This window comes from Microtus pennsylvanicus, chromosome X, assembly GCF_037038515.1.
Source record: "Microtus pennsylvanicus isolate mMicPen1 chromosome X, mMicPen1.hap1, whole genome shotgun sequence".
Taxonomy (NCBI): Eukaryota; Metazoa; Chordata; class Mammalia; order Rodentia; family Cricetidae; genus Microtus; species Microtus pennsylvanicus.
The window spans coordinates 83,373,125-83,397,191 of NC_134601.1; the positions used below are offsets into that span (position 1 = coordinate 83,373,125).

Here is a 24,067-nt window from a genome sequence, read left to right on the forward strand (position 1 = left end):
GATAGAGATGGTTACTTCCTGAGGAAACTGGAAATTTAGATGAGTCCTTGATCACCCCATATCCTTCTCTACTCCACTCAAATATGTGAGCTCTCAGCTATGTGTTTGAATGGAGATAATTATGGCACATCTGTTTAAGGTTTGTTAGTATCTACTTAGGCAGCTCCTACTGAAAAGCCTGATTGCTTACAATGGGAGCTCTTTATCTTGGTGCTTCACATTGAATGAGACATGATGATCTTCAAGTCCTCTCCTCAATAGCCATTTACTTAGTCCAAACACTGCTTGACCTATTATTTGGAAATGATTTGTTTGCACTTGCCTTTAGACTGTTTTGCTTAAGTGTTAAAAATCTATTGAGATAAAAGTAATTCTTGGAAACAGCCAAGATTGACCAGAAAGGTAGCATGTGAACCAGCTGAATAGGGTTACTTTATTGGTGCTCATAAGCTTTATTGGTGTTCCCAAAAGCAATTTAAACAAGTATCTTCTAAGCAATGACAACACTCTTCAACGGCCTATGGCAGTTCTAGACAACCGACTTAAAAGGGCATCTGCTTGGATGCTGGTAAACTGACTGGCATACTAAAAAGTTGACTGAAATCCTTTGTAGTTATTTCATATTAGAGTTAAGAGGGTCCTTAAAGATTGCTCAATTTGGGCTGCTAGTGGTGTTCAAAGGTATACTGCTTACATATCCTGCACAAGGCTCTGGATTCAATTCTTGGAACCATCAAAATTTGCCCAAATTTCATAGACTCAAATACAGAAAAAAGCCGGGTGTTGGTGGTATACACCTTTAACCTCAGTAGAGAGACTGGAAACAATGCTGTTCTTATATAGTCAGTTGATCTTAACTAGGACTCTACCATACACTCAAAATTGTGTTAAGGTGTCTGGAGACCATGTTAAATATTCTTTTTTAAAAAAGATTTATTTATTTATTATGTATACAGTGTTCTGCCTGTATGCATACCTGCACCCCAGAAGAGGGCACCAGATCTCATTACAGATGGTTGTGAGCCACCATGTGGTTGCTGGGAATTGAACTCAGGACCTCTGGAAGAACAGTCAGTGTTCTTAACCACTGAGCCATCTCTCCAGCCCCATGTTAAATATTCTTACTAAGTTTAAAAACAAATAGACAGATAAGGCCTAGCAGTGATGATGCATGCCTTTGATTCCAGCTGTTGGCGGCAGAGGCGGGCAGATCTCAGAGTTCAAGAGCAGCCTGGTCTACAGAACAAGTTCCAGAACAGCCAAACCTACACTGAGAAACCTTGTCTCAAAATCAAAACATGAATGGGCAGTGGTGGTGCATACCTTTAATTCCAGCACTTGTAAGGCAGACGCAGGCAAAACCTCTGTGAGTTCGAGGCCAACCTGTTATACATACATACATATGCACACATATATAATCCATATATATAAATAGATGTACACATATATACATATGCATATATGTAGACATATACAGAGGCACATGTATATATATGTATATATACTTTTCCCAAGACTTTTGGAAAATACTTGCCCTAAAACTGATTCCAAAACATATTAACATGCTAAAATGAATGTTCATTTGATTTAATTTCTAACTCCTAAGGTGTATTTGGAAATGTCCAGAGTGATTTAACAAATTTATGGTATTTATATCCCTTAATTCATATAAATGGACATAGATTTGTCCTTTTAAAATTTTCCTTGGCAAACTAGTCAAAAACAATTTTTTTGTCTTATGGAAATTATACCTCACAATTAAGCTAGCCTAGAAGTTGGAAGAAATACTGAAAAATAAATGAGGTCATAAAGAAACAGGATTAAGAGTCCAAGGAAGAACTTCAGAAACAAAGATGTGAGTTGAAATACTCTAGAATGTCCTGTGGCCCGTGGCAAATTAGTCAGTGTTTATAACTCACCTAGATTGCAGGATGGCAATATGCCCACCTCACTGGATATGAATTTATAGAGTACTTAATATAAAGCACTTGAAAACGCTTATCCATTTGTAATATGGCTATTAGTAATCTATCTGCAAGTTCTAAGATTAACTGTATTCAAGGGCCTGAATGAAACCAAAACCTGGCCTTCATAGTTTTAACCTTTTAAATAAGAGTTAGGAAAGTTGCTTAGCATGCCCAAGGCTCCTAATTCGATTCCCAAAATGTATACACAAAATAGACCATTAAGAGTGAAGTTTTTGTATTTTTTTAGAAGCCTGTCTGTTTTTAATGAGACACAGAAAGGGAGTGGACCCAGATAGGAGGGAAGTGGGAAGGAATATATTTTTAAAAAGGATAAGAAATGGAGTCAATAATCATTCTGGATTTATCAAATCCTGCTCTGGAATTATCTGGATTTTTTTTAAAAACCAACTTTCAAACTTCACAGAGGCGATGCTAAGGGTTGTTGAAAATATTTATTTTACATATATATATATATGTGTGTGTGTGCCAGAGTTTATGGGCACCATGTATATGCAGGAACCCTCAGAGGTCAGAAAAGAGTTGTCAGGTCCCCTGGAACTGAAGTCACAGATGATTGTGAGCTACCATCTGGTAACGAAGCCCAGGTCCTCTGAAAGAGCACTGAGCCATCTTTCCAGCCCCAGTAAGCCTCATTTTTAACTTGTACACCAAAGCTGTTGGCTTAGAATGTCCAGCCAAACCTCTAAAAGTACCATTTGCCCCACCCGCATCTTGTGTTTTAGTATTTATTAATTGTATGTCATCAGTTGGCTGAAACCTTTAGACACATTATCTAATGTACATATCACATTATCTAATCCTAGACCAAATTTTCAATGTATCTCACATTCCAAAGAGAGGCAGCAAGTGCTGGAGAGGGTTTTGTATCTGTAGAACCTGTTCCCGAAGAGGCAGGCCCACTAAAATTTTGAAGACTATGACTTGAAGGCAAGTTTTGCCCAGCAGAAAGCTCAGATGGAGTTAACTGCTTGGGGCCAGACTTCTAAAACTATTCCCTGCCTTCTATTTTTTTTCTCTGTGTAGACATACACAGTGGCTCATTTACCCTTCCATCTTCTCTTTGTCTCAGTGTGTCTTCCATATATATCTTCCTATCAATCTCCTCTACAAAATTTCTGATCCTTATCTTCTCATGTTTCACAAAATTTAACTTTTAGTATGGTCTCTCTCTAAGAAATGTGTCTGTTCAGGAAAGCAAATAATAAACATAGGCTTAGTCATTAATGCCTAGGGTATGCAAGGCCAAGTAAATCCAATTCTTCACCAGGATTTCCCAGAGGCCACATCAGCACAAAGGAGGTCCCAGCCAAGGGAAAGAAAACCAACACCAAATAGTTTAAGGGGATCCATTCACTAATTCTGTTTGGGTCCTGGAACCCTGTCTGAGGATGAAAAAAGAACAGAAACATAGAGTGAGGCTGGGATCAGGTGGGGTTCTCTAACTTGTACAACTGCAACGTGGAACCTCAGTTTGTTTATTATATACTGCACAGGAGGTCGGATTAGCTAGTTTCTGTAGCAGGGTTTCCATAAGTGAGCAGTCTCAGGCTGTAAACATCCAAGAGAATGAAATTGCAGTTGTTAGTCTTAGCACACATTGACCAGTTTGTTCATAAACACTACATAGGAAAGCTTTGACATCACTCATGAACCTGGCCCATATGGGTAATGGCTTTGCCAATTCATCATATGCCAATATGTCTTGGAGTCCCTGGCAGTCCATGCCCATGTCAAAATACACATTTACTCAAGACTTCACTCGAGCCAGATGACCTCAGTTTGATCTGGGGACCAACATTGTGTAGGGAAATTTGACCTCCACATATACATGTATGTACCCACACAGTAATAACAATAAAAATAATTAGTAATAATAATACAGAAAATTTAAAAGATTAGAAAAAGAGCTTAGCCAGTTAAGGAAGCCCAGTCCAACTGTAGTGCAATGTGACAGCTAATCAATAGCGCTGTCACACTTCCCTCAGAAATAGACACTTGAAATTTCTTCAGAGCCTCTTGATTTACTTCCCTAATTGATGGGAAAACTATACTAATAATAATAATAATAATAATAATAAAATAGCTACAGATGAACATTCTTGCCATTGTTAGAAATAGCAAGTGTGTATTTACAATGTCCTTCAACTTTAGTTAGTAAGTGGTGATCTATCCATTTGCGTGTTCTGGGGCGTGACAGGGTAAGGAGACAGCAGGAGAGTAAAGGCTACCTACCAGACCAGACTTCAGCCCTGATGAGAGTGTTTCCCAACACCAAACCTCTTTGATGCCATTGCTGAAAGTTTGTTTTGTTTGGCAACATGGAGTGAAATATTAACAGCCATGTGAAGAAAGCCTTTGGAAACTGAGGTTTGGAAAAGGCTGATTTGTTGGTGGAGGCTGCTTGTATGTATCCTAACTGCCTAGACCTGAAATAATCACTCAGAAACTATATTAATTAAATCACTGCTTAGCTGATCACTTAAGAGTATTGATAACTAGCTCTTATATCTTAAATTAACCCATTTCTATTAATCTGTGTATTGCCACGAGGTTGTGGCTTACCAGGCAATGTTCTGGCTTCTGTTTCCTCACACAGAAACTCTATTATTTGCAATACTGTTTGGCTAATAGCTTAAGTGTATTGCTAGCTAGCTCTTATATCATAAACTAACCCATCTCCATTAATCTGTGCATCACTGCAAGGTCATGGCCTACCTGCAAAGTTTCAGCGGGCTCCAGTGGAGGCATCTGTCTCCTGTGGAGGCTACATGGTATCTTTCTGACTCTGCCTTCTGTCTCCCAGCATTCAGTTTAGTTTTCCTGACTAACTCTATTCTGCCCTGTCATAGGCCCAAACAGCTTCTTTACTAACCAATGGCATTCACAGAATACAGAGGGGAATCCCACATCACTGATGCATTTGCTTTTACTCATATTTTGTATGTGAATATGTCATAACATTTGTTGTAGACTTTTTTGCGGTGTCTAGAAACAGTTTCTGTGGTGGAGGATTGATGAGTTCTAGTACAGGTGACTCCAACCTCTCCCCATAGGAATCTGACTGCTTAGCAAGAAGCCAGAGGGACACACCACTGGCTCCACACTTCGCTTTTTAAAGAAAAGCTTTATTCTTGTTCACCCAGATTTCCTTTCTTTTTTTCCTTTCTCCCTCCCTCCCTCCTTTCCTTCCTTCCCCTCTTCAAAATCTTTGGTATAGCTTTTCTATACTAAAGGCCCAAATTGAGGGAAATTATTTTGTTCTGTTTTGCCCTGGCCCTGTCCTCTCTTTTGTCTTCTGTGGGGAGGTGTGTTCAGAAGAATAGTTTTAACTTTCTAATTCATTATTTTGAGAATTTTGTACATGAGCACATGAGCATTGTATTAACATCAGTTTCTCCCCTGCCTCTTTTCTTCCAAATCCCGTGTCTCTCCTACTCCCTTTCATAACTTTATCTTATTGTTTTACATCCCTGGAGAATGCTGAATTTTCCTCTCTCAGAAGCCATTCATTTTCTGGAGCTCCTCATCTATATGGATGAGGCCTTGTGAGATTTCCTTGTCCATGTTGCCACGTCAGTGGGTGTTATCACTGTGTAGATCTTGTTTAGGTGACATTTTCATGAATGCAGTTTTTCTATTATAGATAGAAGACACATCTCACAACTTATGTCCTAATCCTCGGGCTCTTACAATCTTTCTGGAACCTGTCCCTGAGAATTAAGTGTCATCTGCAAACACCTCTGGGGGGTCCCTAGAGAGCCACTGGTCCATAGTCCATGATAGGAGCCTGGACATGCTGGTTCTTATAGCCGTGAAAGACACAGCAGCAGCAGCAACAGAGTAGATCAAGCCATTGGCAAGAGGGAAGGTCAGGAGAGCAAAGTGAGAGTCACCTTCCTTCTGCTGTATACTTTTTATCTGGACTGCTACAACAAGGTGTTACTCTTAACTGGGGTGGGTCATCCAGCCTCTATTAAGACTTCCCACTGGGGTGACTATAATTTGTAGGAAGTTGACATTAAAACCAACCATGATAGCACCACTGGGGATAGCGTGCCATGCTGGTCATTGCTGTGGTTTTCAGGTTTTACCACTGGGTAGGGGTAATGATTGCTTTCATCCCTTGGCAGGTTGCACAGTACCTTCAGACACATGAGAGGTCTCTACCTTGGGAGGAGGTTTCCAGGTCAGTTCTGTTATAGCTGGGCTGTTCTCACCCAAGGAAAGGAGACCAGGACAAGAACTTTATGAATCTGAAGTTTTTATTGAGCAAGGCACATCCACCTGCGGGCAAGCACAAGTCTTAGCTGAGAGAGCAGGAGGTTTGTAAAGGTAAAAAGCACAAATTTGGTACCTCCCATTGACGGAGTTGTAATGGCTCTTAACAAGCATGACAGGATATGAGCTTTTAATAAGAAGAGGACACAGCTGTGTCACTATTGTGTTTCTGTTTGATTGGGGAGTAGAAAGGCTTGCAGTTCCAGAAGCAGAAAAATGCAGATTAGCAAAAGTTCCTGTGAGTGCCTTAAGTGCCGAGGGGGTGGGGGATCAGGCTGACCTCAGTTTTTACCCAAGGCTGGGGCGGGATTTAGCTAGTAGATTTTTCTCATTTCAATTACAGTTCAATTTCTCCAAATCTTGTATCTGAATTATTTGCTATCTTCAGCAATAGGGTCTTTTTGTTTGTCTGCTTTGTTGGTTTTTGTTTTTTCGAGACAGGTTTTCTTTGTGTAGCTCCTGGCTGTCCTGGAACTCACATTGTAGACCAGGCTGGCCTCGAACTCACAGACACCTGCCTGCCTCTGCCTCCCGAGTGCTGGGAGTAAAGGTGTGCACCACCACCACCTCACAATTAGAGGATCTTACATCCAAGTCTTGGGAGATAATTTAGGGCAATGAAAACAGTTAACATTGTTTAGGAAGTTTCCTGAACTCCTCTGATGAGCAACTCAAAGGGAAGTTTCTCATGCTTGGAGGAGTAACTTTATTTGTGAGTGCCTGTGTGTGTATACATAAACACTAATGTATGTATTATATGTTTGTAAGTAAGCATAACATGTTTCAGAAATAGGAATCACAAAAGATAACATGAAACATCTGTCTTTCTGACTTGTATTAATTACCTTTATATTGTTGTGGAAACACCATTAACAAGACTACTTAGAGAAGAAAGTTTATTTGGGGCTTATAGTTGCCAAGTGTTAATGTGCGTAATGATGGGATAGCAGGTGGCAGACGTGGTGGCTGGAGCTTCACGCTTCAAGCGGAGCATCCACATCTGGAGATAGCACACTCTAAATGATGTTTCAAAGCTCACCCCTAGTGACATTCTCCCTCCAGCAGCACCAAAACTCCTAAGCCTCCCCAATTAGCTATTAACTAAGGACCAAGTAATCAAACACCCAAGAATATTGGGGACACCTCAAGTATATAATTGCTTACAGTTTCATAAAAGCACATATCCTGTCATGCTTGCCAAGAGCCATCACAACTCCATCAATGGGAGGTACCAAACTTGTGCTTTTTGCCTTTGTAAGAAACTTGCTTCTAGCCAGACCTGTTACATAGAGCAACTCTGTCTTGGAAAACCAAAAGGAAAGAAGGAAGGAAGGAAGGAAGGAAGGAAGGAAGGAAGGAAGGAAGGAAGGAAAAGAAACTTGCTTACAGTTTCATGGCCATCATCATCATGGCAGGCATAATAGTAGAGTAGTACCTGTGAGTTTACATCCTGATCTGCAAGCACGAGGAAGAGAGAGAGAGAGAGACAGAGACAGAGACAGAGAGAGACAGAGACAGAGAGAGAGACAGAGAGAGAGAGACAGAGAGAGACAGAGAGAGAGACAGAGACAGAGAGATACTGGGGTTCGTGTGGGCTTTTGAAACTTCAAAGCCCACTCCTAGTAGCTCACCTCCTCCAACAAAACCTCAGCTCCTAATTGTTGGGCTGGAACAGATTGACCCCTGCTAAAGCCCCATTCCCGCCTCTCCAAACCCCGCCCTTTCAGAAAAACTGCTAAAGTCCAGTTCTGCATTCCTGCCAGTTGTGGCAGCTCCTCCCCTGAAGCTGCCAGCTGCCCAATCCCTGCCTAAAGTGCTGTAATTAGGCACAAACCCACCTTATAGAGGACATATCATCATCCCATGCGTACAGAGTCCTTAAGGTCACTCCTTCAGTTAGGCCATATGATTTTTTCCTGCCCCTTCTCTTGAGTCAATTTCTGGAGGCTGGAGGGTTACCAGGGAGTTGCTTTGCCCAGAATAAACCTGGTCTTTTACTTTTTATTATTATTTTATTTTATTTATTTATTTTAGTTTTTAGAGATAGGGTTTCTCAGTAGCTATGGAGCCTGTCCTGGAACTAGCTTTTGTAGACCAGGTGGTCCTCAGACTCACAGAGATTCACCTGCCTCTGCCTCGTGGGTGCTGGGATTAAACGTGTGCACCACCACCTCCTGGCTAAGTTTTTTAAATTTGGCTTGCTGTGTCAGCAGAGAAACCTATTATAGGGTACAGAACACCTATTACTAATCATTCATAAACAGTCCATCAACTGGAAACCAAGCATCCAAATAGCCTATGGGGGCCATTCTCATTTAAACCGCCACATCTCACTCTCTGGCCCCTATAGGCTTATAGCCATATCACAGTGCAAAATTCATTTAGCCCAACTTCAAAAGTCTACATAGTCATTCACAGTCTCAATACTGTTTAAAAGTTCAAAGTCTCTTCTGAGACTCAAGACAGTATCTTTAACTCTAATCCCTTGAAAAATCAAAAATTAGATCACATACTTCCAATATATAATGGCGCAGAATATACAGCACCATTCCAAAAGGGAGAAAGGGAACATAGTGAGTAAACACTGGATCAAAGCAGGACCAAACCCAGCAGGGCAAACTCCAAATTTTGTAGCTGTCTGCCCAATGTCAAAGGGCTTAGATGGCTCTTCAGATCTTCCATTTCTTTCAGTTTTGTTGACTGCAACGCACTTCTCTCTCTTGGGCTGATTATTTCGGTTCTGGGCAGCCAGGATGAACAAGCGGCCTGCAAACAACATTTTCATATTTTTTTAGTTTAGGCAATTAGAGCCATAAATTTCTCTCTTAGGACTGCTTTTAATGTGTCCCAGAGTTTTTGCTGCTATGCTTTCAGTTTTATTTAATTCCAGGAATATTCTTATTGTTTTCTTTATTTCTTCTTTGATCCATTCACCATTTAGTAATGTGTTCTTTAATTTCCATAAATTTGTCTAATTTCTAGAGATTCATTTGCTGTTAATTTTAAGCTTTACTACATTGTAGTCAGATAGGATACATGGATTTTCATTTAATTTCTCTGAATTCATTAAGTTTGTTTAATTATTTATTTGGTTGAGTTTGTTTTGGCTGTTTGTGTGTGTGTGTGTGCATGCCTATGGGTGTGTGTGTACCAGACATAGTGATCCACACATTTAATCCCAGCACTCGGGATGCAGAGGCAGGTAGATTTCTGAGTTTGAGGCCAGCCTGGTCTACAGAGAAAGTTCCAGGACAGCCAGGGCTACATAGAGAAACCTTGACTCAAAACAAACAAACAAACACACAAACAAACAAAAATCCAATAACGCAACTGAAAAACTCAGAGGAAAACCTTACAAATAGAATGACTCAAGCAGAAGAGAGAATATCAAACTCAAAGATAGAGTATCTAGGTAAGATAAGCAAAGAATATGAAAAAAATCTTAAAACACAGATAGGGTACATTCAGAAAATACGAGAAATCATGAAAAGACAAAAGCACAAAGTTATCAAAACAGGCGAGAGAGAATCCCAGGTCAATGACATTGAGCAGCTCTTCCAACAAAATCATAGATGAAAACCAACTTCCCCAAACTAAGAAAAGACATAAGTATACAAATACAAGAACACACAAAACACCAAATTGACAAGACTAGAAAAGAAATGTCTCACAGCAAATAAAAGTTAAATCACTAAGTATACAAAATGGAGAAATGGTATTGGAAGCTGCAAAAGAAAAAAGAATGTGGAAGGGGAAAAACTCACAGGCCTCATTCCTATACATAGAATACAGGCAACTAAAGAATGTTCAGAGTGGGAAAAATAGTCTTCCTCAGGGAAGAGCACACCAATTGGTTATCCAATGCCAAATAGTCAGTAACATTTTACAGACTGAGCAGGTGTGTGTGTGTGTGTGTGTGTGTGTGTGTGTGTGTGTGTGAGACAATTAAAGAAAAAGAGGCCATAAATTAAAACAAGCAAGGAGGTACACAGGAAGGTCTGGAGGAAAGAGAAAGGAAGAAATGATGTAATTATTTTATAATCTCAAAAAATTATAAAAACATAGTATACATTATTGAATCTTCCAACTTTCCTCAAAGACAGCATAACAAATCAAGATTCTGAATGTGCTGTTTTGTGAACTTTTTGTATGTACAAATTAATAAATGCCATGATTTTCACTTTAAAATTTAATAAATCCCCCCAGTTTTAAAGTTACTATTGAGAGGTATGTTTTGGTCATAGATAATATATTAGTATTGTTTTCCTGTTTGTGTTCTTAGCCACAGTTTGTGTTTCAGTAATTATTAATGTATTTACCTTAATTGTTCTAGTATTAATAAAACTCATGAGCCAGAAATTGAGATAAAAGCTTGATAAATCCAAGGAACAGCTGAGAAATAAACAGCTGACCCTACTCTCCGCATTTCCCTCCAATGCTCTCCTTGTCTCTTCTTGTCCCTCCATTGTATCTGTGGCTAACTCCGGTCAGCCAATCACTGACTCCACCTTCTGAATCAAGGTTAACATTATTAGAAGTCCTAGAATGTCAGTGTGAACAAATATCCCACAACAAATTACAGCTTCATTTGTCTTTCTGTTATGCAAGCCCACCAATGATGACCACTCCGACACAGTGGAGTTATAACCAACTGAGTCTTTATTCCAAGTCAGAGGGAACTCCAACCAGATGATGTGGAAAGTCCTTCTGTATATGTATTGCTTTTGTTGGTTAATGAATAAAGAAACTGTGTTGGCCAGTGGCTTAGCAGAATAAAGCTAGGCGAAGAAAACTAAACTGAATGCTGGTAGAAAGAAAGTGGAGTCAAGAGACGCCATGGAGCCGTTAGAGGAGAAAGATGCCAGCCACAAGCTGGAACCTTGCTGGTAGGCCACGAACCTCGTGGTAAAGTATAAAATAATAGAAATGGGTTAACCAATAAGAAGCTAGAGTTAATAGGCCAAGCAGTGATTTAAATAATATAGTTTCTGTGTGATTATTTCTGGAGTCTGGGTGGCTGGGAAATGAACAAACAGCCTCCTACAACACCCAGATATTTAACTGCTTTAGATCATAGAAAGTTTTTCTTTTTTCTTCACTTATAGCAGGTAGTTTCTCTGAGTACAATAGTCTAGTTTGACAGTCATGATCATTTAGAATTTGGAGTGCATTTCTCCAGGATATATTTCAGAGTTTCCACTGAGGAACCAGTTGTTATTCTGATTGGTTTTCCTGTATATGTGACTTGTCTGTGTCTGTGGTCCTACTGCAGCTGGAGTCTGTGTTCACATCCATGACCCATGTTGCCACCAAATACCACATATTTGCCTGGGGTATGGACTGCCACTTGAGGCCATGTTGGTGTCTGAGAGCCACACTGCCACCAGGGCCATAGTGATCTGTATGACCTGATCTGCCACTGGGGCTGTGGTGGCATCCAGTCTTGAGCTGCTGCCGAGTACCATGTCTGGGTCCATGGTCCTACTGCAAGTGGGGTCTATGTTGATGTCCATGGCCTGTGTTATTACAGGAGGCCATGGGAACCATGTGTATTGAAATCCAAGGGTTGTGCTGAGCCAGTTCTGGCCTTTGGTGACCCTGGGGTAGCTGGCCCTGCCCCTCACTGGACACTGCAGCAGGAGAACTAACTCTACTCCTCATGGGAGAGCTGAGCCCTGCACTTGGGAGAGAGACCTCATCCCGTGCCACAGGCTTGGGAAAGTTGATTCCTATGGCATAGGCCTAGGAGAGTTGGCTCTGCCCCTTGCGTGAGGTGGTTGGTCCTAGTGGCCCAGACTGATCAGCTCACCTACCACCCAGACCCACATCCTGGGCTTTGCATTGGCCCAATACCATTAGGAGAAATGAAGAGATGTTGGAAAGATGGAAGAGTGAGTTGGTCTTTTTTGTTTTGTTTTTAATTATTTGGGGGAGGTTTTCTTTTGGGGGAGATGCTGCATGGCATGAGAAGAAGATATGGAGGGACTGGGAGGTGAGTGGGATTTAGGTGCATGATGTGAAATTCACAAAGAATAAAGAAATACACACACATACACACACACACACACACACACACACACACACACACACACACTGGCATATATTATCTCGGTCTGGCTTAAACACTACTGCCTGCTTAAATAATGCCAGTTTTAAAACCAGACCATGGGATTGTGTTATTTGGCACCATGTAACTGTAATTTTAGCACTTGACAGTTGAGGTAGGAAGATTTCAAATTCAGGGTAGTCTGGGCTACATAGCAAAGACCATGTCTCCACAACAACAACAGCAACAACAAACATAGAAGTTTTGAGTCAATCAATCCTGACTTCTTTGTGGATGACTCAAACATCTACCCACAATGTTCCATAGAAATCCCATAGGGCCTAGGGAGAATGTTCTATGTTGTGCAATGACCACTCTTCCCACTTACCACCCTGACATAAGGTTCAAAGGAGAACGTCCAAGGTGGCCTGGAGCCAGTGAGGGAGCCAGAGACATTATTACTGAAAAATAAACCTTATCCCGAAATGTATTGGATACTTGTTTGTCGGCCATTGAATCTTTCCTCAGCTGTCTTCTTGACACTTATGATAATATGGAGGCGATTGAAAATTTGTACTTTAGAAGTAAAATATAATTGACATGTTCCAGGTCTCCCTGCGGTTATTGATCATTGAAAAAAATTGACACCCAAGCATGGTGGTATGCACCCGTAATCCCATCACCTGGAACATTCGAGGCAAGAAGGCCAAGAGGTCAGGGTCGTTTTTTGGTTATATAACCAGATACATGAGACTTTGTTTCAAAACAAATGTAAAAACAAACAAATGTTTTTAGTCTATGTCCCATCCAGGGTCAAGGGTAGAGAGAGCTCTGTGGTCAAAAAGACAGAGGCCTTTGCCTTCAACAGATGATACCTCTAATGGAGTGAGTGGGAGAATATATTTGTTTTATTGGGTTCGAATGTCTTCCTTGGGGAATGGGGGGAGGAGTGAAGGCACGACATCAATGAACACAGACACCACGAGTCAGGTAGAAGGCTTACAACAGACTCATTTATTTAACAACAGGGAAAAACTTATCTACCCTCCCAGCACTGAGACTTTTTGATCTGTTGACAGTTGACATCTCATGCTGTCTCTCATTGGCTAGACACAATCAGAACCTCTGACAGTGCCTGTTGCTAGGCGCTCAGGAAACACTGAGTTGGTTGCTCCTTATTGGCTAGGCACAGACAGGACCTTTGACAGTGCCAGGCCTTAACTTCCTACATATCCATTCTTTTTTATTTACTACAGAGGGCACTCAGTGAGAGCCAGACTTATTTGTTCAGGCCTTGTTGACCCCACCTCAGGAAGGCTCAGCAACTGAACTGTGCCTGTCTTAAGTTGGCCTGCCAAGCAAGCTCGTGGCCGTTATTGACTACTAGCCCTTGAAGAACATTAATTCCTTGAGAGCTGCCAGAGTTGGGGGGCTAGGCAGTGGCCTTTTGAATTACAAATAATCAGGCATGCATAACCTCCTGTGGAGGGCGGCCTAAGAACCATTACCAACTGAAAAGTCACCTTAGTTGCCATCCACTGATGTTGGATCTTCTGTATGAGATATTTAAGGAGAACAAAGGTTAACAAAACCACCCCACCAGTTAATACATATGTGAGCATCCATGAGGGATCCAATAGCCTTTTATGTTATGCCAATTTTTTTTAAAAAAATGAGGAGTCAAAGGCCATAACCTCTGCCCTTAATAAATTGATTTGTTAGGGGGGCAATGAGAGCAAGAAAGGGGAGTATGTACATTACCCATCCTGAATTAATCCCTCCTTGGTAGAAGCAGGCTGATCAATGGCCAGGTATACCCGCCTCTCTTACAGGGACCCATATTGGTGTTGTGGCAGTCTAAGGAAAAACACAAGTACACCCTCTCCCACAGGTCAGCAGGGGGGCTGGTGGCTGCTATTGGAGGGAGAGGGGATCTCTCCATATCACCAGGGGCAGGGGTGTGTTCCTTGGCAGAGATGCCCAGTATTTGTAAGCTGGGCTGAGCTCCTTGTCATCAAAGCTGAGAAAGTCATATGGAAAAGAACCTCTGTTAAGGTCAGATGAGGATCTCTCCTAGCCTCTGGCAAGACAGTCCTGGCCAACAGTTCCTTAAAAGTTCTACTGGTCCTCTCCACAATGGCTTGCCCCTGTGGATTATAGGGTATGCCAGTGTATTGGGATATCTTCCAGGACCCCAGAAAGTCATTGAATTGTTGAGAGGAATAGGCAGGACAATATATGCAGACACACAGATAAACTTATACTTACGATAATTAAAATTAAGATAAAGATATTAAAATGTAACAATATTCTACTGAATATATGTCACATCTATTATTATCTATATGTTATCTATTTATCTATCACCTACCTATATATCTATTATCTAGCTAGCTAGCTATCATCCATCTACTAGTTTTACCTATCCGTTTGTCAAAATATACTTAAGTTACTCAGCCAAAAAAAAGTTACTAAAGAGTCAGAAATAAGTAAGAGGAGAAATAGTTTGGGGAGATATTAGTTTTGACAACAACAGTCCCTAGATTTTTGGTTTTCTTCTGTTCTACACCAGGTGGCTCTTCTGATGTGAGGAAAAACGCTGAACTTTTTTTCTAACAACCTGCTTGGATTTAGAGAAGAAGAGAGCCACACTCCAACTTCAAAGCCAGCTTTGATTTTTAATTGAATTGGGACTACAAATTTTCTGAGAAGTAAAGAGATACAGATGTTTAGGTAGTGGGATCTAATGTGTGACAGGTACCAGCACTCAGTCCCCGGAGTTTTCACTGGAATCTGAAAAGACCAGTGTGATGTGAGGGGTGGGAGTGGAGGCCGGGACTGCATGGGGCTGTATCTAGGGATGGAGTGGAGGCCAGGACTGCATGGGGCTGTATCTAGGGATGGAGTGGAGGCCAGGACTGCATGGGGCTGTATCTAGGGATGGAGTGGAGGCCGGGACTGCATGGGGCTGTATCTAGGGATGGAGTGGAGGCGGGGACTGCATGGGGCTGTATCTAGGGATGGAGTGGAGGCCGGGACTGCATGGGGCTGTATCTAGGGATGGAGTGGAGGCCGGGACTGCATGGGGCTGTATCTAGGGATGGAGTGGAGGAGGAGACTGCATGCGGCTGTATCTAGGGATGGAGTGGAGGCAGGGACTGCATGGGGCTGTATCTAGGGATGGAGTGGAGGAGGGGACTGCATGGGGCTGTATCTAGGGATGGAGTGGAGGCAGGGACTGCATGGGGCTGTATCTAGGGATGGAGTGGAGGCCAGGACTGCATGGGGCTGTATCTAGGGATGGAGTGGAGGAGGAGACTGCATGGGGCTGTATCTAGGGATGGAGTGGAGGCAGGACTGCATGGGGCTGTATCTAGGGATGGAGTGGAGGCCAGGACTGCATGGGGCTGTATCTAGGGATGGAGTGGAGGCCAGGACTGCATGGGGCTGTATCTAGGGATGGAGTGGAGGCAGGGACTGCATGGGGCTGTATCTAGGGATGGAGTGGAGGCCGGGACTGCATGGGGCTGTATCTAGGGATGGAGTGGAGGAGGGGACTGCATGGGGCTGTATCTAGGGATGGAGTGGAGGCAGAGACTGCATGGGGCTGTATCTAGGGATGGAGTGGAGGCCGGGACTGCATGGGGCTGTATCTAGAGATGGAGTGGAGGAGGGGACTGCATGGGGCTGTATCTAGGGATGGAGTGGAGGCCGGGACTGCATGGGGCTGTATCTAGGGATGGAGTGGAGGCCGGGACTGCATGGGGCTGTATCTAGGGATGGAGTGGAGGCAGGGACTGCATGGGGCTGTATCTAGGGATGGAGTGGAGGCCGGGACTGCATGGGGCTGTATCTAGGGATGGAGTGGAGGCCAGGACTGCATGGGGCTGTATCTAGGGATGGAGTGGAGGAGGGGACTGCATGGGGCTGTATCTAGGGATGGAGTGGAGGCAGGACTGCATGGGGCTGTATCTAGGGATGGAGTGGAGGCCAGGACTGCATGGGGCTGTATCTAGGGATGGAGTGGAGGCCAGGACTCCATGGGGCTGTATCTAGAGATGGAGTGGAGGAGGGGGACTGCATAGGGCTGTATCTAGGGATGGAGTGGAGGAGGGGACTACATGGGGCTGTATCTAGGGATGGAGTGGAGGAGGGGACTTCATGGGGCTGTATCTAGGGATGGAGTGGAGGAGGGGACTGCATGGGGCTGTATCTAGGGATGGAGTGGAGGCCGGGACTGCATGGGGCTGTATCTAGGGATGGAGTGGAGTCCGGGACTGCATGGGGCTGTATCTAGGGATGGAGTGGAGGAGGGGACTGCATGGGGCTGTATCTAGGGATGGAGTGGAGGTGGGGACTGCATGGGGCTGTATCTAGGGATGGAGTGGAGGCCGGGACTGCATGGGGCTGTATCTAGGGATGGAGTGGAGGCGGGGACTGCATGGGGCTGTATCTAGGGATGGAGTGGAGACCGGGACTGCATGGGGCTGTATCTAGAGATGGAGTGGAGGAGGGGACTGCATGGGGCTGTATCTAGGGATGGAGTGGAGGCCAGGACTGCATGGGGCTGTATCTAGGGATGGAGTGGAGGCAGGGACTGCATGGGGCTGTATCTAGGGATGGAGTGGAGGCCGGGACTGCATGGGGCTGTATCTAGGGATGGAGTGGAGGAGGGGACTGCATGGGGCTGTATCTAGGGATGGAGTGGAGGCGGGGACTGCATGGGGCTGTATCTAGGGATGGAGTGGAGGCAGGGACTGCATGGGGCTGTATCTAGGGATGGAGTGGAGGCCGGGACTGCATGGGGCTGTATCTAGGGATGGAGTGGAGGAGGAGACTGCATGGGGCTGTATCTAGGGATGGAGTGGAGGAGGGGACGGCATGGGGCTGTATCTAGGGATGGAGTGGAGGCCAGGACTGCATGGGGCTGTATCTAGGGATGGAGTGCAGGCCAGGACTGCATGGGGCTTTATCTAGGGTTGGAGTGGAGGCGGGGACTGCATGGGGCTATATCTTTATTGGAAGCATAGGGAGCCCAGCTAGGATCTTGTTTTTTGGGAAGTGATTGACAGTTATATCCAAAATGATAGTATTTGATAAGCCTTTCAGTCCAGGGATGTCCAGGAGATAATTCAGTCCTGTCCAGTTAATCCCTAAAAGTGGTTTCCTAAGGAAGAAGATGGACAATGTTCCAGCTAAAGGCATGTCATCATTCAAGGGCTCCAGGATCGACCACATTGTCCCACTAATCTGAATTCTTTTCACTCCAGCTCTACAAAAATATCGTTTTATCTCCAAATCAATCTCACAATTTCCTGCAAGACTAATCTGTAAGATTCAGAATAATTTGTCTTTTGTCTACATTTTTAGTATAAACATAATACCATTGTCTCTAAGGGGTTGCTAACCCATGTTCACTTTTGTGAAGCTGAAGGTGCTGAGATGGGCATTTGCTCCCCACACAGCTGCTTCCAATGGTTTCTCAAAAGTCTCTCTATAAAATAACAAATAAAGGGCTCCATGTGCTTTACCATACTATTAAGTCATTCTACTTTCTGGGTGTCTGGAAAATTGCAGGCTCTCACCCCCAGGTGCACAGCGTGCTCCTAGTCCTCCAACAGCACCAGGGCACAGCACAGGTGGCTGCCCTTGAGGTCGTGGCTTCAGCAGCACCAGGCCAGAAGCCCAAGCGCCAGCAACACCCAACTGAAGATCAGTCCCAGGGTAGCCGAGGACATTCACTGACAGCAGCAGCATGAAGCTGTGGCTACTGCTGCATCCACCCCTCAACTACCCAGAGTCAAAGGGAACCAGAACCTATGAAGCCGCATCGGAGTGGCCAGCTGCAGCCTCTCTCTGACGGCCAGGCCCAAGTTCCCATCCCTTTCCTCGGACCACCCACCAGAATCCCAGCGGGCCCTGCAGATGCAGCAGACTTCCCTGGATGGCTCTGGTGAATTTGGACCCCTGGGGTGGCCCAGGCCTCCTGCCTCTTTGTCTGTGTAACTTAAGTTTCTCCAGAGGGTGGTTTGTCTGCTGGCTGCCCCATCTAACTACCTAAAAACTTCCACGGGCATTGCCAACATGCTAAATACAAATTCAGATGGTGAGGGAAAGAAAACCAAATGTGATGTTGTGATTGAGTCCTTTTTAAGTTGACCACAGATTGCTCTCTGACCAAATGAAAGGAGACAGGACATCTAAAGAGGCCTCTGGGAATGAGTTTGGCTCATTATTTGGAAGGAAGAAAAGGGGCAGGGGCTGAAGAGGACAATTAGTAAAAGCTGAAGCAGTGGGGCAGTTTGGGAGGTTTCACAGGGCAAGGAAAGCACAGAAGAATTTATTCTGAGATGAGAGCTGTTCTGAGTGTCTTAGACATGGGATCAGAGCGCTCTGACTTTAATAACTACTGAATGGCAAAATTAGGGCTAGAAGACACATCGGGCACAAGATGAAACCACAGAAAAACATCCCTTTACATAGCTGTTCTTTCGCATGCGCAAATGGAAGTGTGGAGAGGATGGACCCAGAGCTCCTGGGATGGAGACACAGTGCTCTGTAGGGGCTTTTGATTTCTTCCCAGCGTTCTTTACTTTCCTAAAGAAGCTGGTTCGTGGGATTCATCACACAATCACAGTTATTTGTTGTATTAATCTAATATGACTTGAGCGATCTTTTCCTGTCAGCACTGAGAACATTCTCACAAATAAAATTAAACAACCTTCTCGCTAGGAATAGGGAATTCATGCTGCGTTTTCCTTACTATGCCTCTAGGGGGCAGGATTGTCTAACTAATGAGCCAAAGGATTGGCTGGGCTCTTTTTCTCTTCCCCTTTTGTTAGTTACTGAGAATAACTAGAGCAAAATAAAATATTCTTTTGTGTGACTATATATGCATTCTTTATAGACGTTGTCTTCTTAAATTTGTAGTTGCAACTTTTGAAACTATTTTCAGATAATTTAGAACTTCTATAATATAGAATAGAATCTACACAATGTTTCGTTTAATATTAAGAAGTACATTTCAGACAGCGTCTCTAGCTGCATAAAACTTTAAGAGGAACTTATTTTAAAATTCAGCGTTTAACTAAATTCCTCATATCAAACAGGGCAGTCTTAGAAACCATCCAAGTATCTATTGGATACAATAAAATAGACCTTAACTTCCGGGATCTGTCAGCCGCTTCCTCTGGGCCTCCCTCCTCCGTGGTGCCAGCCGGAGCCTGTTCACATCGACTGACCAGAGTCCACGAATCTTCCGCTCTGGCTTTCCGGACCGACCCGACCCCAGAGTGTTGTCTACAGCAGCCTGTGGTCCGTCAGTTATTGGGGGACCCTCCCCAACAAGAGAAAAGCCATCTTTCCGAGTAACCGTAAGATTCTTCGGTTCCACCTCCATCTCCCGCCAAAGTTGCGCTCTTTTCTGCCTTACTATTCATTACATAAAGTCCTTTATGTAGGACCACCAAAGTTCTCATTTGACTCTGCCACTTTGTAGGGTGACCCTGGGAAAGTTGATTCTCGGTGTCTCTATTTCCCCAGCTGCAGTAAGAGTCTTCGTCTACTTGGCTTTTATTAGGTTCAAGAGCAGCTGCTCAAATGATAATGAAAATAAATAATAGCCATTACTAATGCTTCTTAGACATTTACGAATGCCTGCCTTCCTTGCCTTTCCTCTCTCTTTCCTTGTACTGGAAGACTAGGATTTGTTTCTGGCCTCATTCAAATACTCAACACTCTTGGGAACATACTTTCTGACTTTTGAAAACACTTAAGAATCATGTCTCTGCATCAGTTTCTGCTAGAGCCAATCACCTGTCACGCCTGGAACAGGGATCGTACCCACATTGCCCTTAGCCCCAATGTGGGAGCCAGTGGACGAAGTCTCGTGAGCTGAAGGAACATAATGGATGCATCACAGGTATTGACTGGTATTCTAAGAGTGACCGCATCGTCACTTGTGGGCGGACCGAAACGCATCTGGAAGCCTACCCTGGTGATCCTGAGGATTAACCGCGCAGCCACTTTTGTGAAGCGGCCCCCACCCGAGAATAAGTTTGCTGTGGGGAGTGGGGCCCGGCTCATCTCTGTATGTTACTTTGAGTCTGAAAATGACTCGTGGGTGAGCAAGCACATTAAGAAGCCACTTTGCTCCACAGTCCTCAACTTGGACTGGCATCCCAACAACGTTTTGCTGGCTGCAGGCTCATGTGACTTCAAGTGAAGAGTGTTTTTTGCCTACATCAAAGAGATGGATGAGAGAAGCCAGCCAGCACTCCCTGGGGCAGCAAGATGCCTTTTTGGTCAGCTGATGTCTGAATTTGGTGGCAGTGGCACCAGCGGCTGGGTGCATGGGGTCAGCTTCTCTGCCAGTGGGAGCAGCCTGTCCTGGGTCAGCCATGACAGCACTGTGTCCGTTGCTGATGCCTCAAAAAGTGTGCAGGTTTATACTCTGAAAACGGAGTTCCTGCCACTGCTGAGTGTGTCGTTCATCTCAGAGAACAGTGTTGTGGCCGCTGGCCACGACTGCTGCCTGATGCTATTTAACTATGACGACCGTGACTGTTTGACCTTTGTGTCAAAATAGACGTCCCAAAACAGAGCATCCAACGCAACATGTTTGCCATGCAAAAGGCACAAGAGAGCTTGATAGCATGTGTTCGTGTGGATGTTGTGGGTTTTAAAAACAGCAGGGGTTTCGTTTTTGTTTTTTTCTTATCTTTTCATTTTGTTTTGATTTTGCTATCTCATTCCATTTTTGACAAAAGCTTCTCTTTAAGTAGTTTATTATGGAAGATTGTCACACTAACTTAAAGGGTAAGGGAAATGTATATATTGTCTGGTAAAAAATTAAAAACCCAGTGTGCAAAAAGAAAAATAGCCCTACAGTCAAGGAATTGAAATAAGTTGGAGAGAACTATAATTGTAGGATACTACGTATTTTTCTTGTTATTTTTGAGACAGGTTTCACTACTGTAGATCTTGCTGTCCTGACACTTACTCTGTAGACCAGGCTGGCCTCGAACTCATAGACACTGGCCTGCCTTTGCCTCCCAAGTACTGGAATAAAAGGCTGCACCACTATTGCCTGTCATAAACAGCAGTTTAAAGAGGCAGGTAATATATTCCCATGAAAAGTTCTGTCTCGGTCAGACATTTGTTTTACTGTTTTCTTAGAACAGTATTTTAATTGTTTGAGACTTTCACACAGTTTTTTTTATTATAGTTACTGCACCTCCCCTAGCTTCTACCAGATCCACCCCTATGTCCCTTCATGTTCCCTACCCACGCAATTCACGTTCCCTGCCTTAAAAACCTTAGAGTCCCATTTGTCTAGGTCAACTACTGTTCAATATGGTGGCTTCCCTGAGGAGTAGTTGAACTACCAGAGGTCACAGCATTAAAGAAAACAGCCTCTCTTCCCAGCAGTTATTAAATGCCAATAGTTCCTCAGCTAGGAGTGAGACTCCAGGCCACCTCTCCCCATCTCTATCCTGGTATTTTGTCTGGCTTGAGCTTGTGCAGGCCTTGTATGTGCTATCACAATCTTGGTAAGTTTATACGTGCATCTGCCCTGTTCCATACAGATAAAACTGTTTTTGAGCCCATCTACCACCTCTGGCTCTTATCATCTTTGCACCCATCTTCTGCAATGACCCCTGAGCCTTGAGTGGATAGGTGTAAGGTAGAAATCCTATTTAGGGATGAGGATTCGTAAGTCTTATTCTCTGCATGTTGATCTGTTGTGGGTTTCTGTGTTAATTGTTATCTACTACAAGAAGCTTCTTTGATGGGAGTTGAGATTCTCTGATCCATTCATTAAGAGTCATTTTGATGCTATGTCCACTTAGCAGAATAAAAGTAGTACGTTTTCCCTTAGAGCCCATTACCTATCCAACTACATGTTCTTGGCCTCATCCCCAGTGCTAGGTATGTGCTCCCTCTCATGTAGCAGGTATTAAATCTAATCAGAAAGTGGTTGGCTACTCCCATAACATTCTTGCTACTGTTGCACCAGTTGGCATATCTTGCCAGGAAGGTCATTATCGTAGTTCACAGTTGTATACATTTAGGACATGACTGCTCCAACATATGGTTGAGGGAAAGGTTTCTTTGTTTTGTTTTATTTATTTTGGCTTTTCAAGACAGGGTTCTTCTCTGTGTAGCTCTGGCTGTACTGGAACTCACTCTGTAGACCCAGCTGGTCTCGAACTCAGAACTCAGAGATCCATCTGCCTCCCTGGTGCTAGGATTAAAGGCATGTACCACCACTGCCCAGCTTGAAGGGAATGTTTTATTTTAAATACCAAGGAGAGTAAAGCCAGGGGCATCTGGAAGAGTCCAGAGCAGAGTGATGAAGTAGACTGAACAAGGCCGGCAAACTGGCTATGGCCATGGCTATCCACTAGAGAGGGAAGAATATCAGGGATAGATAATAGAGACAACATAGTGAGAAAAGCAGGGGCAGATCAGAGAGATAAAAATAGCAAGGATAACAGGGTTATAAGGAGAGTGAGTAGCTGGGGGCATGGAAGCCTGTAAACTGAAGGGAATTTAGGTAGGGGACAGGTGAGAAGGGCTAGGATGCTAGCATGGACTTTGAAATGTGTAACAGGTACTTGTGATACTAGGGGGCCCTGGTGGACAGCATGGGCTTTGAGAAGCAGATAACTGCCACAGGGAGCCCCATGTCCCTTCTGCCCTTGCCTCAATTGCTGACAGTATACTGTCCAAACTGGACTAGCAAGATGCCAAAAAAGTAAAATGCCTGTCAGATATACTAGCACCATAGGACATAGCTGGATGCCCCAACATTACAAAAGAACATTGGGTGATTGTCTAGGCATCTGGATGTCTCTGTCATTAGGTGACATTATGCCCTTCTGGGGTCTTTGAGGAAGTAAAAGCCTAAGTAATTAAAATTACAGTTTTCCTTAGCTATGATAAAAAGTAAATTAGATATAACACTTTAGACTCACAAAGATAAGGTAAATAATTGAGTATTTTCTTTAATTTTGCCAAACACAAATGGACTGGATATTGTAACTATAATTCTTACTTGATAACTATTTTTAATATGTAATTTTACTATGTTATAAAACTAAAACTCCAGAAGCATGAGCCAATACAAACTAACTCATGTTATACCAGATTTCCTTCTTGCTCCTTGTGGACTGTTCTTCTGACTGTAGCATTTATTTTCAGGGATTCCTCACAACTGGAACACAATGTGAGGAGCAGGACCCTTGGAGAAGGTAAGAAAAATTTCCTTTAAATAGAAGTAGGAGGTAAAATTTCTAGGCCTCTCACCGAAGGGGTCACAACCTTAAGTGAAAGAGTAGGAAAATAACACACATGAGGGAGGAGGAAGAAAGAGAGACAGAGACAGAGAGAGACAGAGGTTTCTATACATCTTCATGGGGCTTGGCAGGACAGGCTGAATGGACTCCATCACTGCTTGCCTTCCCAAGCAATCTGGAACTTAGAGTCCTTTCATGACAAGTGGTACTAGGCCCTTTCCCCCATTGGTAGTTGGCCAAATGGAGAGCTCAGTCTCTGATGCAACATCTGAGTCACAAGGAATGGCAGATGGGCCTCTGCCACCTGCAACATGGGCTAGAATAAAGCTGCCCCAGAGCTTAGAAGTTTTTTTTCCTGTTGATTTGTTTTTTGTTTGTTTGTTTTTAATGGCCCCTTCATGGGGAAAATTAAAACAGGCTCATCTTCTAGTACAAAAACAATTGCAACCAGGATA

At 43.6% G+C, this 24,067-nt stretch overlaps 1 pseudogene; it reads left to right on the top strand.

The window, feature by feature from the left end:
• Nucleotides 1–20,001: 20,001 nt before the first annotated feature.
• Nucleotides 20,002–23,075, top strand: LOC142840385 (actin-related protein 2/3 complex subunit 1A pseudogene; annotated as a pseudogene).
• Nucleotides 23,076–24,067: the final 992 nt, after the last annotated feature.